Source organism: Cylas formicarius, unplaced genomic scaffold, assembly GCF_029955315.1.
Source record: "Cylas formicarius isolate icCylForm1 unplaced genomic scaffold, icCylForm1.1 PGA_scaffold_8__14_contigs__length_24414737, whole genome shotgun sequence".
NCBI lineage: Eukaryota > Metazoa > Arthropoda > Insecta > Coleoptera > Brentidae > Cylas > Cylas formicarius.
The window spans coordinates 11541141-11547498 of NW_026844361.1; positions in this window are offsets into that span (position 1 = coordinate 11541141).

The window sequence follows — 6358 nt, forward strand, 5'->3', positions numbered from 1 at the left end:
CATCTTGAGATAAATGGGGAAACTTGTTTTGCTACCAAGGCCAAAAATTTTGCCAACATTACTTTCCTAAATAAAAAATTAGTTTAGTTTTGTATGCCTAAATTTAACTGCTCAAAAAATATGAAGAGAAAGTGGATTTTATTTTTGTTTTCAAAAACTAAGCGATGAGATATGAAAAGCAGTCTAGAATCAAAAAAGATATGTAATCTGAAACGAATATAGGTTGCAAAATAGTCAGTTTTATCTTAACTCGGTACAGCAATCACTCCTTAAAAAAGTATCAACTAAGCGATCACCATAATATATACTTTATTAAATTATGTTATATTATACTTTATTTATATTTACTTATATATTTATTTATATTTATTTACCAAGTATTAATTTGTCTAATTCTAATTTTGAAAATTTCTCCTTTTTCTTCATTTCCAACCAATAAAGTTTCATTGCCAGTTCATTTAAAATCAGCGGGGTCTGAGCTTGTAAACGCCGCTGCCGCCTGATCTTGCTATCTCATTGACCTAGCAAAATAATAAAAAACAAGGCATGATGTTGGTAGACTACAAAACAATGGTTCGTTCAGCTTGGAATTTATCAAATCTTATGTTATATATTACCATAAAGCTTTACTTACATGAATTATTAGTTCTTCAGTAATAATAATACCATCAAAAAATAACTGAAACGAAAGCTCTGAAAGCACAGCACACAAAATACTCAAAATAGACGCCAAGTCGCCGAATACCTTATACTGCCAACAAAAACAAGGTTTCTTTCGAAAAATTATCACTGAGCGGGGCAAGTTCGTAGCGCGTAGCGCGAAGCAGCTTTTTATTTTAAAAAGAAAGAGCTTCGCGGTTTCGTATGGTAGCGGGTCGCATTGTTTTTCTATCGTGCTCCTGCGGACCACTATGGAACTTTCGGAAAATCGATGTAATTTAATTGTGCATGCACCCTGTATAAAATGTCCTTCACATCTCGTCGAACTTCAAAGTTACAGCAAACATCCGTAAATATTAAAATTTGCACAAATAATAGCGTTGTCGAAGGATATTTTTTCAACTTTCTCGCGCCCCGTGTAATCGATGAAATCCGAAACTCTCTAACGACACGCTTTACGATACTGTTCAAATAAAATTATCCCATCTTCAACGATTTTTCATTTATCGCCAATAATTTACCACAAAAACGGAAATTTTTAGGATATTTTAGATTTTTTGCCCATAAACGACACACCGTGTATACGATGCCATCATTGTTCGAAGTAGAGGTTATAACCCTGGATTTTCCACGAGCCTTGAAAATAGTAAATGGTTTTCGAGAAAATAAGTTTTTTCTGAAACCATGCAGTCCGCCGTAATAATCAATGACCTCATCGCGTCTTGACAGTCCCCGAAATAACGATTTCAATATGGATTTTTTCAAATATCCCGAGCAGCGTATGTGATATTGTGATGCGAAAAAATGCCTAAAATAAATGTTATTGGACTGGATCTTCTGCGCCAGCCGGTTAAATAATTTTGCCAAGCCGATGAACGATTACGGAGGAAAACATATTCTTCTGGCAGCTAAAATTACAAAAAAAAATTTCAAACATTTTTAAAAAATACTTGCGAAAATTGGATTACGCCCAATTTCTACCGTTTAAATGTGGACCCGGACTTTTACTTCTCTGCTAAATTTGAAGTTGATATCTGGAAATATAGGACACCTAATAAATTTTTCATTTAGCACGGAATATCGGGAACACCCTGAACAATTAAATATGAAAGTTTTTGCTGTCTGTGAGAGCTATATCGCAATATAAAAGAAAGTGAGGTCTGAATCATAGTCTTTCAGTTATAACCAATTTTCAATAATAGGGGGACCCATTTTCCAGTTTTTTTTGAATTTGCGGTGCACCCTGTATATTTTCGAAAAATTATTAAGAATAAAAGTTTATAGAGCCGCATCTTCTGCTTCTTTTGGTTCAAGATTTTTTTTGGTCTCGTTAATAGTTTTTGAAAAATGATGTTTTTTGTAGACCCTTGCACACGCGATTTTTTATTTTTTTAGAATACTTTTCGACCCCCCAGCACCCCCATTTTCAAATAGGTTACGTCACGGGGCATACATGTGCCAAATATGAAGTCGATTACTTCAAATTTCGAACACTTATCCTCATATCAAGGTCCAAAAAACAGTCGAAAATCGCGAAAAAAAGCTTATAAGCTTATGTGCCTCGTGGAGGGTTAAAAAGGAGGCAAATTTCAATTTTATAGTTCCAACGGTTCGGAAGTTATTCAGGAAAAACCAAAAAATGAGAACTGAGAAGGGACAGACAAAAATTCAAAAATTTTTGGTGATCATTTCTATACCAACGGCGATCCTATAGGACTCACCGTTACCGAGATTTCATCGATTTTCGAAAGTCAAAAGGCTGAAAACATGGCGGACGACGAGACGGACGAGAAGCCGACGAGTATGGAGCGAGTCCGGCACGGCACGACCGCGAGGAGTTGCGCCATTGGTTGCAGCAGAACAATGTTGTCAAATGGGATGTTATAAACAAATATATTAATTTGTCACTTAGATGAATCCGTATTTTCTGTAGTATTTTTATTCAAATTCAAATAGAAGGAACGCTCGTTCGTGTCCAAAATTAATAAAAACAAGTTGGTTTTAACGGTTTGATTCCGGTTCTTTTTTAGGACTTGCCAACACTGACGTCGATGTAGATGTGTACAGAAACGCCAAACACAACGAATGTAAAAAAACTAAGTATTTTCGTTCTCAGTTGTTCAAAATTTAACTTTTTAGGTTTCTATTCTAATGTTCCCATTATCCTATTAAAGGATATCTGTGGTATATCGTGTACAGTAAATCAGCAAGCCATCCATTCAGAATATATCCCTGGGATGTATTTTACAGCATATCCTTAGTATATATGCTAACGTATATCTTTAGAATATCCTCGATATGTCCCGGGATATGCGACTTAACGGGATATACTGGGGACATTGTGTGTTATCTGGGTAATCTTTTAATCGGCATGCACACTTCTTTGCCTTATAAGCTTAAAAACAATTTCGAAAGAACATTAAAGTCGTGTCATTAGATAAATAAATTGCTGATTGGGTTTTTCGTCTTTTAATTAATCACAGAATATTTTTTATAATTACTTGCTTTCTTTTTCTTTTGTTTATATTTTATATTTAATTTATACAGATTTTAGTATTGTATACTGTGGTATTATGTATATTATGTATCTCAATTCTTAATAAAGTCTAGTTTTATTATTATTTTTGAAAAGCCCGAATGATTTCCAATTAGTATAAAAAAAAAAATAAATAATAAAACTCTCATAGGACAACGGAGATATGGGGGTGGTCAAAAAACAAATAAATTGAACTGAGGAACGTCTTCGTCATCGTCTCTCATTTAAAGATGGTTTTCAGAAAACGATAATTAATTTTTCTACCGGGTCTAACCAATTCGGGTCTTCATGGCGAACCGTGACGAGGTCCAATAGTCCAAGAGCAGGCGACCAATTTGAAGACATTGTTTTAAGCTTTTTAAGTTTCTATCCAAAAAAATGTTTTGGGAGTTTTAATCTATTTTTTATTTAGAAATTCAATATTTTTGAAAATCCAATACTTTTTAGTGGGTTCATTGGTGTAACAAGGGTACTTGTTACTTTCGAAAATCGATGAAATCGAAGTATCTGCGCTCGTATAAAAATTTTATATCTCGGTAACGGTAGGTCCCATGGGATCGCCGTTGGTACAGAAATGATCACCGTCGAAAAAAAAAATTTTTTGTCTGTTTGTCCGTTTTTCGTTCTCCGTTCTCTGTTCTCGTCTTTTGGTTTTTCCTGAATAACTTTCGAACTTTGGAGCTACAAAATTGAAATTTTCCTCCTTTTTAACCACCTACGAAGCACAGAAGTTTATTAAAAATGGCCTGATCCGACGCCGGTATCCATCTTTTTTTCGCGATTTTCGACTGTTTTTTGGACCTTATGCAGCTTTGCCCCGCGACGGAACCTATTGAAAATGGGTGGGCTGGGGTGTCGAGAAGTATTTTAAAAAACTAAAAAATCGCGCGTGCAAGGGTCTACAAAAAACATTTTTCAAAAACTGTTTACGTGACCAAAAAAATTCTCAAACCAAAAGAAGCAGCAAATACGGCTCTACAAACTTTTATTCTTGACAATTTTTCAAAAATATACAGGGTGCACCGCAAATTCCAAAACACTGAAAAATAGGTCCCCCAATTATTGAAAATTGGTTATAACTGAAAGAGTGTGAATCCGATCTCACTTTCTTTTATATTGCGATCTAGCCTACATAGACAGCAAAAACTTTTGTATTTAAGGTTTTCACCTATTGTACAGGGTGTTCCCGATATTCCGTACTAAATGAGAAATGTTTTAAGTGTCCTAAATTTGAAGATATCAACTTCAAATTTAGCAGAGAAGTAAAAGTCCGTGTCCACATTTGAACGGTACAGATGGGGTGCAACCAAGTATTTTTTTTAAATTTTGATTTTTTTTTGTCATTTTGGCGATCGGTAAAATTCTTTAACCAACAGTTGCGGAAGACCTAGTGCACTAACATTTGTTTGAGGCATTTTTTCGATTATATACATGGTTTTCAAATTATATTCAAAAATCTAAACGACTTAGAAAATTGTTCTTTTCCAGAGTAAATTATTAGCCGCAAATCAAAAATCGTAAAAAATATGGCTAATTGGTTCAAACCGTGTCATAGGCCACATCAAGAGCTACATTTTTTATATTTGCTGTTTTCGTCTATCACATACGCTGCTCGGGATATTTGAAAAAATCCACATTGAAATCGTTATTTCGGGAGCTTTCAAGACGCGATGACGTCATTGATTATTACGGCACATTGCACGGTTTCAGAAAAAACATATTTTCTCGAAAACCATTTACTATTTTCAAAAAGTTCTTGGACCAGGAAACGTGGAAGATCCAGGGCTATAACCTCTACTTCGAACATTGTTTGAATCATATACAGGGTATGTCGTTTATGATCTATAAGATCCTAAAAATTTCCGTTTTTGTAGGTAAATTATTGGCGTTAAATGAAAACCCGTTAAAGATGTGATAATTTGATATGAACAGTATCGTAAACTGTGTCGAGAGAGAGTTTCGGGTTTCGCCAATTATACAGGGCGCGAGATATCTGAAAAAATATCATTCCACAACGGATATTGTTTGTGCAAATTTTAATATTTACCGATGTTTGCTGTAACTTTGAAGTTCGTCGAGATGTGAAGGACACATTATATAGGGTGCATGCAGAATTAAATTACATCGATTTTGCGAAAGCAGGAGCACGATAGAAAAACAATGCGACCTTCTTTGACAAGAAACCGAAAGAAATAAAAAGCTGGGTAGCGCTATTTGCGACGAACTTGCCCGGCCCAGCGATGATTTTTCGAAAGCAATCTTGTTACTTCCCCAAACTTTGTCGATGCACGCCAATGTTCTTAAGACTCACTTCCTTTAGTAAATAATAATAATAAATTGTTGATGGCGGTTGTAGTTTTCGAAATATTGAACATTGATAAATAAATTATAAGTTAAATATACAAAAAATTTCTGGTTAAAAAAAAGATTTTTCTTCGGTTAAATGGAGTTTATTAAATTTAATAAGTCTTAGTATGTATTTTATTCAAATATTCAAAAAATGTGGTTTACATGTAGGCCTGATAAATTTGCGGACCTTGAAGAAGACTGTGATTGGATTTTGGTATACTACGTCGCCACAGCCGCCTGGTAGAAATTTCTAAAAGAATTTAATTATAAAAAATTAGCTAAAATTAACAGCAAAAAAGTTTTCGTTAGTTTAGTTAGTTTTCAATGTCAAGTTAAATTTTGAAAACCATACACCAAGCTGGCTTATTTTATTTCGGAATATTTCTTGTACATAATGAAATATTTATTACAAATATTTGACTTACTTTATTGCAAATATTATCAATATTAATTAATAATTGTATTGAAAAAATGCCAGAATACCCAAAGCCAATTTTTATAAAGCCATCTAAAAAATCTTTAGATTGATTTTTGGATATTTGGCTGCTTCCAAGTGTTTTCCTTAGAACACTGAAATACAAAAAACTAATAGAATATTTTGTAACACATGCTGTTAAATAGTCTTTTGAATGTTTTTTGGATATTTTTTCTCTTCGAAAATAGCTGGTTACAAGTGTTTGCTTTAGAACATTGAAAATGTTTTCAAAAAAATAATAGAGTATTCGGTAACACCTGCTGTTAAATAGTCTTTTGATTGATTTTTGGATATTTTTCTCTTCGAAAATAGCTGGTTGCAAGTGTTTGCTTAAGTAC